Below are 12,794 nucleotides of genomic sequence, written 5' to 3'. Positions count from 1 at the left end.
CTATGAAAGGGAGCAAGAGGACTTTGAGTAAGAGAGCAGCTGAGGTTGGACTATGAAGGGGCACAAGAGGGGCTGGATTCTCCCAAAATGGGACTATGTCTCCATGCCGGCGTAAAAACTCCAGAAATTCCGATAAACAAGTTGAACTAATTCAATGCCCTGCAAGGGGCTAGCTGGGACCCGGAGTAAATCTCGCAGTTTTAGCTGCGGATATGGGACCCCACACTTCCGGTTCGGAGTCCCCTCTGGCAATGGGCCCGCAGCCACACGGCGTACTCCACGGTAACAGCGATTTTCGGGGCCCGGAGAATCGCCGGGCCGGCGCCGGGCCCCGATTACGGCATGAAAGTGGATTCTGCGCCCCCCCCTCCCCCCTTGGCCGCGATTTCTGCTCGGGGCTGCGGAGAATGCAGCCCGAGGACTTTGAGTTAGAGGAGCGGGTGAGGTCGGACTATGAAGGGGTGTAAGAAGACTTTGAGGGAGGGGACGAGGTGATGTTGGACTATGAAAGGGAGTAAGGGGACTTTGAGGAAGAGGAGCGGGTGAGGTCGGACGATGAAGAGGAGTAATGGGACTTTGAGGAAGGGTATAGGCTGGAGTCAGGGCATGTAAATGGACAACAAACCTTGAACCTTTTACTCTGGTAGGTGGGAGTGTGTGGGAGGATAGCAATCAGGAAATGTAAGCGGTCCAAAGGGTGGGTTCTCTCATGTCCAATTTTGGGTCCTGGCTATCAAAGTGAGCAAGATATCTATCATGGGGAAGGAGGGAGATTGATGTTGATTGGGGGTAAGTTCATTTGAAGGTCTTGGAGTGAGTCACAGGATTGTAAGGACACATCATGGATCAAACTGGGTGGGTTTAGGATCAGGGGCGACATTCTCCGACCCCCCCGCCGGGTCGGAGAATCGCCGGGGGCTGGCGTGAATCCCGCCCCCGCCGGTTGCCGAAGTCTCGGGCACCGGATATTCGGCAGGGGCGGGAATCGCGCCGCTCCGGTTGGCGGGCCCCTCGCTTGATTCTCCGGCCCGAATGGGCCGAAGTCCCGCCGATAAATTGCCTGTTCGGCCGGCGTAAATTAAATCACCTACCTTACCGGTGGGACAAGGCGGCGTGGGCGGGCTCCGGGGTCCTGGGGGGCGCGGGGTGATCTGACCCCGGGGGGTGCCCCCACGGTGGCCTGGCCCGCGATCGGGGCCCACCGATCCGCGGGCGGGCCTGTGCCATGGGGGCACTCTTTCCCTTCCGCCTCCGCCACGGTCTCCACCATGGCGGAGGTGGAAGAGACTCCCTCCACTGCGCATGCGTGGGAAACTGTCAGCGGCCGCTGACGCTCCCGCGCATGCGCCGCCCGGAGATGTCATTTCCACGCCAGCTGGCGAGGCAACAAAGGCTGTTTCCGCCAGCTGGCGGGGCGGAAATTCCTCCGGCGTCGGCCTAGCCCCTCAATGTTGGGTCTCGGCCCCCAAAGATGCGGAGCATTCCGCACCTTTGGGGCGGCGCGATGCCTGTCTGATTGGCGCCGTTTTGGGCGCCAGTCGGCAGACATCGCGCCGTTTCCGGAGAATTTCGCCCCAGAGGAGTAATGTCTATAATGAGGACAGCTAAGGGGGAGAGATGGCACATCCACTGTCACTGTCAGAGGATCAAAGCTGATGGTGTGAGGTGGTTCAAGAGTGACAGAGCAAAGGTGCACAGTGATGACCTGAGGGTCAAGGGTGATGGGCTCAAACTCGAAGGTGACAGATGCATGGTGGCAGGTTATAGGTGTAGGATGAATCTGGTTTATTTGCTGATGTAACCAACTCCGATACTTTCCTTAATTGGTAGTCAGAAATCAGGGGCGAAATTCTCCGACCCCCCGCCGGGGATCCTGCACCGGGCTTCACCTTTAATGTGGGGTGGCCCGCGATCGGTGCCCACCGATCGTCGGGCCGTCCTCTCTGAAGGAGGACCTCCTTCCGCAGCCCCGCAAGATCCGTCCCCCATCTTCTTGCAGGGCGGATTTGGACAGGATGGCAACCACGCATGCGCGGATGACGTCCGTTATGCGGCGCCGGCCGCGTCATCTATGCGGCGCTGCCTTTACGCGGGCGACGAGGCCTGGCGCGGGTAGATGACGCGGCCCCGATCCTGGTCCATTGTCAGGGCCTGAATCGGTCGGGACCGGGGCCGTTCCGCGCCGTCGTGAATCCCGACGGCGTTCACGACGGCATGGCCACTTCGGCGTGGGAGTGGAGAATCCCGCCCTATATGTCAAGAGGGCTAGACTACATGACCAGGGATGTACTTCTGAGGCTGTATAGGGCTCTGGTCAGACCCCATTTGGAGTATTGTGAGCAGTTTTGGGCCCTGTATCTAAGGAAGGATGTGCTGGCCTTGGAAAGGGTCCAGAGAAGGATCACAAGAATGATCCCTGGAATAACGAGCTTGTCGTATGAGGAACGGTTGAGGACTCTGGGTCTGTACTCGTTGGAGTTTAGAAGGATGAGAGGGGATCTTATTGAAACTTACAGGATACTGCGAGACCTGGATAGAGTAGACGTGCAGAGGATGTTTCCACTTGTAGGAAAAAACAGAACCAGAGGACACCATCTCAGACTAAAGAGAGGATCCTTTAAAACTGAGATGAGGAGGTATTTCTTCAGTCAGAGGGTGGTGAAGCTGTGGAACTCTTTACCGCAGAAGGCTATGGAGGCCAAGTCACTGAGTGTCTTGAAGACAGAGATAGATATGTTCTTGATTAATAAGGGGATCAGGGGTTATGGGGAGAAGGCAGGAGAATGGGGATGAGAAAATATCAGCCATGATTGAATGGCGGAGCAGACTCGATGGGCCGAGTGGCCTAATTCTGCTCCTATGTCTATGGTCTTATAGTTCCCGATGGGTTTTGGGATTTCTGTGCATGTGTCAGCTGGGAATGGGCTGCAAATGCGTAGTTAATCCTTCCATGTCTTCAGATCAGGAACGGGCCCCACGCAAATGCACAGTTTAGTCTTTTCATGTCTTCAGACCAGGAATCAGCCCCACTCAAGTGCACAGCTTATTTCTTTTACATCTTTAAAACAGGAACGAGTCCTGCCACCTGCACAGAAGGAAAAGTAGAAAAGAAGTGAAATGATATGAAACTGCAGGTTAGGTGACCTGAAAAGAAGTATCATTCGAGAGAAGGTGTCCTAAGAAGCAGGACACGGGTGATGGGACAGCGGAAAATTCCAAACCAAGAAGAAGGTCTCAAAACAGGGAATAGGACAAAAAGAGGTTCCAGAAGAAACTTTCAGGCAGGGGCAGAGATAAGGATCAGAGATAGATCCCATTCAATCAAGAAAAATGACAGGGGCAGGGCAATAGGCTCCAAGTTAAAGAGAGAGCTTGCAGGGAGCAGACCTGAAGCAAAGCAGGCTAGAGAGAAGCTCAGAAAATCCAAGGGGGCAGTAGAAGGTTGGTGACTCCATGCTGCGGCCGTAAGGGCAAAGGTACAATTTTAGAGCAATGGTGTTCTGATTGGCATGGCAGAAGACGTGAAAGTGTGCATGGAAGGTGAATTGTCAGTGTACTTGAAGATCCAGAGGAAAGGAATCTCAGAAGGCGAGACTGAAATCCTGGAGGTGGATTCTTGTTGAAGCCATCCAAGTGTGAGTGATATTTAAAGACAATTCCAATGTGGATTTTGGAAACTCTTACGAGAAAGACCGGGGCCGGGATTCTCTGAAATCGCGGCGAAGTGTTGACGCTGGTATAAACACCGGAGTGTTTCATGCCGGTGTCAACGGGCCTCATGGCCCAGCGATTCCGTGGCCCACAGGGGGCTAGCACAGCGCCGGAGTGTCCCATGCAGCGCTGGCGCTGATACGCGGCCCTGCACTGCTGGCTGCAGGCCCGCGCAACATGGCAGAGCCACACAGCGGGCCAGCGCGGAAGAAGGTAGGCCCCTCCAGGATTGCGCGCGTCTGCGGATCGGTGGCCCCCGATCGTGGGCCTGACCATCATGGAGGCCCCCCCCCCCCCCGATTCTGATACCCCCGCCTCCCCACCAGGACGGCCACCGCAGCCTCGGATCTGAGCTCCCGCTGGGTGGAACCATGTTAATAATAATAATATTACTACTACTAATAATAATAATAATAATTGCTTATTGTCACAAGTAGGCTTCAATGAAGTTACTGTGAAAAGCCCCTAGTCGCCACATTCTGGGGAGGCTGGTACGGGAATTGAACCCATGCTGCTGGCTTTGTTCTGAATTACAAGCCAGCTGTTTATCCCACTGTGCTAAACCAGCCCCTAGAACTGATAGGACCATGTTAGAACCACGCCGACGGGAACTTGGCTGTTGACCGCAGAGTATCGCCACCGGGGCCTCTTTCAACGGCCCCCGACTGGCGCTGCATCGACCGCGCGTGGCTGGCGGCGGTTCTCCGATCACCGGAGAATTGACTCCCGGCGTCGGCCTGACTTCGCAGGCCGTCCCGGCGTCAACTCCGATTCTCCGAGCCAGCACGGGCTCGGAGAATCCCGGCCAGAGTTTCAGTTAGACCAGTTGGCTCACAGTGTAACAAGCATCTGGGTGGGCAGTTCAGAAATCCATGGAATCTGCTTCGATTGCACCTGTCATTTGCTTTGGAGTATAATGTGTCTGACCAAAGTTCACCTGCTAAGTCACATGGAGCACATATTTATCCTGAATATTGGAGTGTATGATTGACATGGTGAATTGTTTTATCTTTTCGGATTTGTATGTGTCTGTAAATATATAGCTGGGGTGAAGGAATAGTTAATATTTGAATAATTTTCTTGGGTTCATATTGCGATCTTCCCAAACTTCTTTGTCTGGTGTAACTTAGTTCATTTTTCTTGTTGAATAAATGCTTTATTCTTTGTGCGAAACGTTCATCAACAGACTCCTGTGAATTTGTTCAGTCCCGGGGCGAAATTCTCCGGTATCGGCGCGATGTCCGCCGGCTGGCACCCAAAATCAGTCAAAATTGGCGCAAATCAGTCGGGCATCGCGCCGCCCCAAAGGTGCGGAATGCTCTGCATCTTGGGGGGCCAAGCCCCAACCTTAAGGGGCTAGGCCCGCGCCGGACGAATTTCCACCCCGCCAGCTGGCGCGGAAATGACATCTCTGGGCGGCGCATGCGTGGGAGCGTTAGCGGCCGCTCACGGCATTCCCGCGCATGCGCAGTGGAGGGAGTCTCTTCCGCCTCCGCCATGGTGGAGACCGTGGCGAAGGCGGAAGGGAAAGAGTGCCCCCACGGCACAGGCCCGCCCGCGGATCGGTGGGCCCCGATCGCGGGCCAGGTCACCGTGGGGGCATCCCCCGGGGCCAGATCGCCCCGGACCCCGGAGCCCGCCCGCGCCGCCTTGTCCCGCCGGTAAGGTAGGTGGTTTAGTCTACGCCGGCGGGACAGGCATTTTAGCGGCAGGACTTCGGGCCGGAGAATCGCGGGGGGGGCCCGCCAACCGGCACGGCGCGATTCCCGCCCCCGCCGAATGTCCGGTGCCAGAGAATTCGGCAACCGGCGGGGGGGGGGGGCGGGATTCACGCCAGCCCCCGGCGATTCGCCGACCCGGCGGGGGGGGTCGGAGAATCTCGCCCCTTTCCTCTACAGTTTCTAAAGAAAATAAAAGTTAGGATGTATCAAGCCAGATTTCATTCTGAAACCTGATTTGTCCAGTAGTAACATGCTGAGTAAGTGCTGAGTGAAGGAACAGGATTTGCTGGAAGTATGTTACACTGATTGGAACTCAAAATGGTTTTGACTGTTGCTAAGACTTTTATAAGTAAAAGATGTAACAGTAGATTTGAAATCCATGGAAAATTGAAGGTAGAAAAAAAGTAGGATCTCGTTAGGATGATATGATTGAAATAATTACCTAGCATTTAGAATTCAAAGAAGATAAACGTGAAACTGGGGTTTCGCAGCTAGAGTTAGCACAAATTCAGTTGCAAATGATGCAGTTTGAAAAAGAAAAGGAAACAGCTTGAGAAAGTGATAAAGAAAGAGAGAGAGAGTTTCAAAGAGAGAAAGAACTCAATCAGCATTAACTGGTTAAAGAAAAGGTTACTTTCAAGAATGAAAGGCGAGATTGTAGTGCAGAAGATGAGTGATTCCACTGAAGATCTTGATTTAACTCAAAATCTGCATTTAGTGCCTAAGTTAACAGAGGATGGGGTTGAAAGATATTTCACCTTGTTTGAAAAGATAGCTGTGAGGTTGAAATGGCCAAATTATATTTGAAACTTAATGACAAAGTGTCCTGATAGATACAGCTATGAATTTGTACACCAGTCTGTCATGTGGACAGCGAGGCGACAAGGGCATTGAGCTTCAGGGCCACTGCTCATTTCCTTAAAGTGTAAGGGGTCATTGCCTGTCCCCTCTGGTCCTGGTTAACAAGATCCTCAGAGTGTAGTGGAAGAACTACAGCTCATGCCTCAACCAGAACCATCACGGAGCAAACCACTATGTTGTTGAAAAAGTGCTTCCGCTGCCTTGATTGGTCTGGAGAGGGTCTGCAATATGCACCACAGTGGGTATCATGAATAGTTGTGGTCTGCTGTGCACTGCACAATGTAGCAATTCAAGGTGGAGAACCATTGCAATAGGACAAGAGGGAGGAGTAGCACTCGTCCTCAGATGAAGATGAATTGAATGAGCTTGAGGAGGAGGTCTTTAATATGCATGGCCCTTCCCTTAATGCCAGTGCCATGGAAAGACATGAAAGAGGTACAAGGGACAACCTATTTTACATCAAATTCATCTAAGAGTGAGTACCTACATGACCACTGTCCCATCGCCTAAACACCATCTCTGCTCAGGAAAGCTACCAACCCCTGCCACCTTCCGTCCGAGAGCTACCTCTGAACCTACATCCTCTGCCACCGAAAAGAGCAAGGGGAGAAGACCTTTGTCACACGTACGTGCTGTTGAATACTTGTCCCAAGGACATCCGCTTCACACTTGGACACAGGTCAATCAGGCAAGAATTCAGTTGTTGCACCATCATTACAGAGCTTTGAGTGCACCTACAACAGTTTAATAATCCCCGCTGACAACAATCTGGGACCATTTCTTTGACAATACACATAAGGGCGGCCCAGCTGAGCCTGCCTGTTCAGCTATGTCCGATAGACTGACAAGTGCAAAACTGGATATTAACATGAACATTCAATAAAGACCAAAGGCCATCGGGGGCAGGAGCGCGGCGGGCATCGGGTCCAATGGGGGTCCTATGGGAGGTTTGAAGATGACTGTATCAGACCACAGAAGACATTGGAGGAGGCACAGGGAGCTGTCCAGATTGGCAGTAACACCCACGAGACTCAGCAGGCAATGCAGGTTGGCAATCAGTCCCCTGTTTTTCAGACGACTGCCGCCACGCTCTTGTGGAGGCAATGAGTGACAAGCAGGACATTTTAAAGCAATGGGATGTCAAGAGGAGGTCCACCAAACCTAGAAGGCCTGGACAGAGGTGGCAGTCAAAATCAAAGGGCATGGCATAGTGTGCCACACATGAATACAGAGCGCCAAATGTTCAATGATTTTCTGCATGTGGCAAGGGTAAGTACTGGGTTGACATGGCGGAGTGTCATGACAGCATCACTTTAAAATTTTCCAATACATACAGGGACGCATTAGCATGCTCCTCTCCAATTGCTTAACGTTGCACAGGAAACAGTCAGCAAAGCATCACATGTGTAAATCTCCAAGTATGACTTTGAAGAAGTGGAAAGGCTGAGGAAATCCAGCAAGAACATTCCCAGGTAACTGCAGCCAAACAACCAGAGAGGAGTTGATAAAAACTGTGCAATGGCTTACTTTTGCATCAGCGTCTGATTCAACGTCAAGCAGAAGAATTACCTAAACTTTGGGCCTGAAACTAATGCCTAAGTGCTGAATTTGCGTGTCCTCAGCCCAACCATCTTCAGCTGCTTCATCAATGATCTTCCTTCCAACCTAAGGTCAGATGTGGGGATGTTCGCCGACGTTCAGCACCATTCGCGACTCTGCAGACACTGAAGCAGTCCACGAGCATGTGCAGTTACCCATATAAATACTGTGGCTACAAGGACAGGCTGGGGACCAGGAATCCTGTGGTGAGTAACTCACCTCTTGATTCCCCAAAGCTTATCCACAAGGCACAAGTCAGGAGTGTGATGGAATTCTCTCTACTTGCCTGGATGAGTGCAGCTCCAACAATACTCAAGGTGTTCGACACCATCCAGGATAAAGCAGCCCTCTTGAAAGCAACCTCTTCCACAAACATTCAAACCCTCCACCACCAAAGCACAGTAGCAGCCATGTGTACCATCTACAAGATGCACTTCAGGAACTCACCAAGGTTCCTTATGCAGCACCTTCCAAACTCACGACCACTATCATCAAGAAAGATAAGGGCAGCATTCATGTGAACACCACCACCTAGAAGTTCCCCGCCAAGTCATTTACCGTCCTGACTTGGAAATATATCACTGTTCCTTCACTGTTGCTGGGTCAAAATCCTGGGATTCCCTCCCTAATAGCACAGTGGGTGTGCCTACACCACATGGACCGCAGCGGTTCAAGAAGGCAACTCACCACCACCTTCTCAAGGCCAATTAGGGATGGACAACAAATACTGCCGAACCAGCGACGCGCATATCCCATAAAAATGAATTTTTAACAAGTGCATGTGGCTCAAAAGGGATAAAGTGTACACTTGATAATAGACAAACATAAATTCTACATGTGTAAGTTTCAGAATGACTTTCAAACATAATGACAGGTTTATTTCAAAATAAAAGTTAATATTTTTAGTAATGCTAGTAATATTAATTGACCACCAAGAAGAGTTGATGAGGCTCAAACAAGAGTATTTGAGATTAAAGGACTCAGATGGATATTATATGTGTCATGGATAGCCAGGTAAACAAACAAGTGGGTGCTCCAGGAAGCTGGTGTGAAGAGCAACTTGTTTAAGACAGTAATATCAAGGAAACTCACATATTTTGGGCATGTGATGTGAACAGGAGGGCAGTATTTGGAAAAAGAGGGGTAAAACACCTCTGCCTGAATTTTTCAGATGGCTGGAGCTCAGCATCCACTATCTGGAGAGTCGGCGAGGAGACATTCCCACCAACTCCAACAGGCCTGCTGCCATTTTATGTTTAAGCAAACATTACCTGGGAGCAGGCAGTATTTCTGTCTGTCACAGTGCAAAGGAATGGCCAGCAGCTTGCAAGTCCCTCCAAGCAGAGCACTGCAATGGCTGGAGGAGGCACTGCAGCGACGTGCACGGGATAAAATGTCGGGACGTTGAGGCCAGGTAAGTGGTACTTACCAAGGGACACATTGAGCGGTCGCGAGGGGGGCGATTAGTATTCCAGGGGATAGGTTGGGGGGGATGTATACCTCAGGGCCTTCACGAGAGGGCGTCCACCATCTAAAGGGGTTCTGATGGAGATGCTCCCCACTTTCCCATCTGAGATGTAGGTTTTTCTATTCCCCCTGATCTGTCATCCATCCTACAGCCTAGAAATTGAGGCTGAGTGGGAAAAGGTCCTTATATGTAAAATTCAGCCCCTAGAAAATGTGCGCAAGGAAGACCCAAAATGGCCTGGGTGGATAATATCGGAATTGTCGACTGGCTTCTCTATAGGACAAGCAGTGAGGGCAACAGAAACTAGAAATCAGTGGAGAAAGATTGTTCTTGGTTCAGCCAACCAGTGGAACAGAAAGGATGAAAGACAAGCCAAGAGACGTAATTTTAATGTTCTTCTGCCATTTTATTCATTCCTTTAGTTGTGAACAAGTTGGATTTACAACCTTTTCTGGTAGAGTTAGCTTTATCTTTGGATTATTATTCGATACTTTCCATTTTGATTGACTTTTAATATTTTAAATTTAAAAAATGAGATTTCACTTTTAAAGCGTGGAAAGCCACACAACCCAGAAGGAGCACATGGCCCTTCGGGCACACTTCATGGATCGTATGTATAGAATATTAAGGATTGTGAGCGATCGGCGCTCGCCACCACTAGACGCTTATGGCACAGCTGCTGACTCTCAAACCCCCATTGCTATTTAACGCTCACTTGAGACTTGTTTGGTAGTGGGTGGGACTTCTGTTCTCCCTTGGAACAGGATGGCCAAGGGTTCGGGAGGTGGGCGATTGCAGCGTCGGAGGGTAGGCCAGAGGGGGAAGGGGTTCTGGAGCTCAATGTCCTGGGAGTAGGGTGCTCCAACTCTGAGGGGGCCTTCAGAGTGAGGACTACCCCTCCCAGCTTCCCACAAAATTATTTTCCCACACTACCTTCACCCGCCTGTCTAATAATTGAGGCCATTAAGTGGCCATTTAAGGATCTTAATAGGAGAATGGGTGGGCTGTGGTGGGTTTCCCACCCAAGGCCCTGCCTGCCCAAGCATGACATTGCGTCTGGGTTTAAACGGGCAGATTCCTGGGCGAGGGGGAATCCCGGCCATTCAATTTTACGCTCTCCCCCAACATCTCAGAACCAGCCTGGAAGGCGGAGGGGCGGGGGGACGGGACTGTAAAATCCTGCCCGATATGCTCAGAGAGCTTTCAGTGTAAAACAATTGTACACCTTTATACCATTGATTTCAATCAATAAATAGGACTAGATGAGGAGAGATGAATTCTACAGGTGAATAAAAGTCTCCCTTTCTTTCTCACCTTATCCATTAGTTAGGAAGGATTATTTGATGGGCAGCACGGTGGCGCAGTGGTTAGCACTGCTGCATCACGGCACCGAGGTCCCAGGTTCGATCCTGGCACTGGGTCACTGTCCGTGTGGAGTTTGCATATTCTCCCCGTGTTTGCATGAGTTTTGCCCCCACAACAAAAAATGTGCAGGCTAGGTGGATTGGCCACGCTAAATTGCCCTTTATTTGAAAAAAATGAATTGGGTACTCTAAATTTATTTTTAAAAAAGGAAGGATTATTTGGCTTTTTCATATTTTCACTAATTTTCCAAAATGTTTAATTGGGGAACTCAAACTCCTCAACTCCACAGCAGACACCATCTCCCTGGCCCTACACTCATCCCTAGAGCATCTCGACAACAAGGACGCCTACATCAGACTCCTATTTATTGACTACAGCTCAGCCTTCCACACCATAATCCCAGCCAAGCTCATATCAAAGCTCCAAAACCTAGGACTTGGCTCCTCACTCTGCAACTGGATCCTCAACTTTTTGACCCACAGACCACAATCAGTAAGAATAAACAACAACACCTCCTCCACAATATTCCTCAATACTGGGGCCCCACAAGGCTGCGTACTTAGCCCCCTACTACATTCCCTGTACACACATGACTGAATGGCAAAATTTAGTTCCAACTCCATCTACAAGTTTACTGCTGACACGACCATAGTGGGTCGGATCTCGAACAACGGTGAATCAAATTACAGGAGGGAGATAGCGAACCTAGTGGAGTGGTGCAGCAACAACAATCTATCCCTCAATGCCAGCAAAACTAAAGAGCTGGTCATTGACTTCAGGAAGCAAATTACTGTACACACCCCTGTCTGCATCAACGGAGCCGAGGTGGATATGGTTAACAGCTTCAAATTCCTATGGGTGCACATCACCAAAAATCTGTCCTGGTCCACCACGTAGACGCTACCACCAAGAAAGCACAACAGCACCTATACTTCCTCAGGAAACTAAGGAAATTTGGTATGTCCACATTAACTCTTACCAACTTTTACAGATGTACCATAGAAAGCATCCTATCTGACTGCATCACAGCCTGGTATGGCAACTGCTCGGCCCAAGACCGCAAGAAACTTCAGAGAGTCGTGAACACAGCCCAGTCCATCACGCGAACCTGCCTCCCATCCATTGACTCTATCTACATCTCCCACTGCCTAGGGAAAGCGGGCAGCATAATCAAAGACCCTTCCCATCTTACTCTTCCAACTATATTATTTCTTATGTCCGAATAATGCTCGTAGTCTTCCAGTTGAAGCAAATGCTTTATTGAGTAAGTTCGTTCTCTCTCCAGAGCTTAAACTAGACATTACATGAACATGATTGATTAAGAAGTACTTATGATTATTTACACCTGTGCTGTGCTGTCTGTCTGTGTTTGGTCACTAGCTACTGTTCCTGTGAAGAGACTGATCCTGGCTTCCGTCTGTCTATTTATACAACTCTAGCGCTCCCTCTAGTGATTACTTAGTTCTAGGGTATTTACATTAACCCCTTATGTACATGCAGATATGCAGATCACTACACCAACTTCTTCCATCGAGCAGGAGATACAAAAGTCTGAAAACACGCATAAACAGATTCAAAAACAGCTTCTTCTCCGCTGTTACCAGACTCGTAAACAACCCTCTTATGGACTGACCTGATTAATACTACACTCCTGTATGCTTCACACGATGCTGGTGTCTATGTATTACATTGTGTACCTTGAGTAGCCCTATTATGTATCTTCTTTTCTTTTCTTTTCATGTACTTAATGATCTGTTGAGCTGCTCGCAGAAAAATATTTTTCACTGTACCTCGGTACTCATAACAATAAACAAATCCAAATAAACAAATCCAAATCCTTCCTTTTATCCCAGCTGGAAGGGAATCTTCTCCGCTTACACCGCCATTACAATTTTTTCTTTCATTTTCTCAGTTTTGCTGGTGCTCAGTTTCCAATGTTTTCGCTCGTATTATTCTGGAACAGTTCCATGTGTTTTGTTTATTCTTGTATGTGTTAAATGTTAAGAACTAATGTGCTACTCTGTGCTTTTTAGTATTAGCAGAGAATTTGTAAAAGAAAAATACAAGGG

At 49.7% G+C, this 12,794-nt stretch overlaps 1 long non-coding RNA gene across 2 annotated transcripts; it reads left to right on the top strand.

Moving 5' to 3' along the window:
* The first annotated feature begins 238 nt into the window (after window positions 1-238).
* On the top strand, window positions 239-12,554 carry LOC140408610 (uncharacterized). 2 transcript variants are annotated; one of them, XR_011940152.1, is made up of 3 exons: window positions 239-282; window positions 9,064-9,306; window positions 11,015-12,554. It is a non-coding gene; the product is annotated as an uncharacterized lncRNA (long non-coding RNA). The 2 variants fall into 2 exon arrangements; XR_011940153.1 differs by lacking the exon at window positions 239-282 and adding an exon at window positions 1,288-3,635.
* Window positions 12,555-12,794: the final 240 nt, after the last annotated feature.

Source organism: Scyliorhinus torazame, chromosome 3, assembly GCF_047496885.1.
Source record: "Scyliorhinus torazame isolate Kashiwa2021f chromosome 3, sScyTor2.1, whole genome shotgun sequence".
In the NCBI taxonomy this organism is placed as follows: domain Eukaryota; kingdom Metazoa; phylum Chordata; class Chondrichthyes; order Carcharhiniformes; family Scyliorhinidae; genus Scyliorhinus; species Scyliorhinus torazame.
Note: the sequence above shows the minus strand (reverse complement) of the source record. Positions and strands in the feature narration are given on the sequence as shown.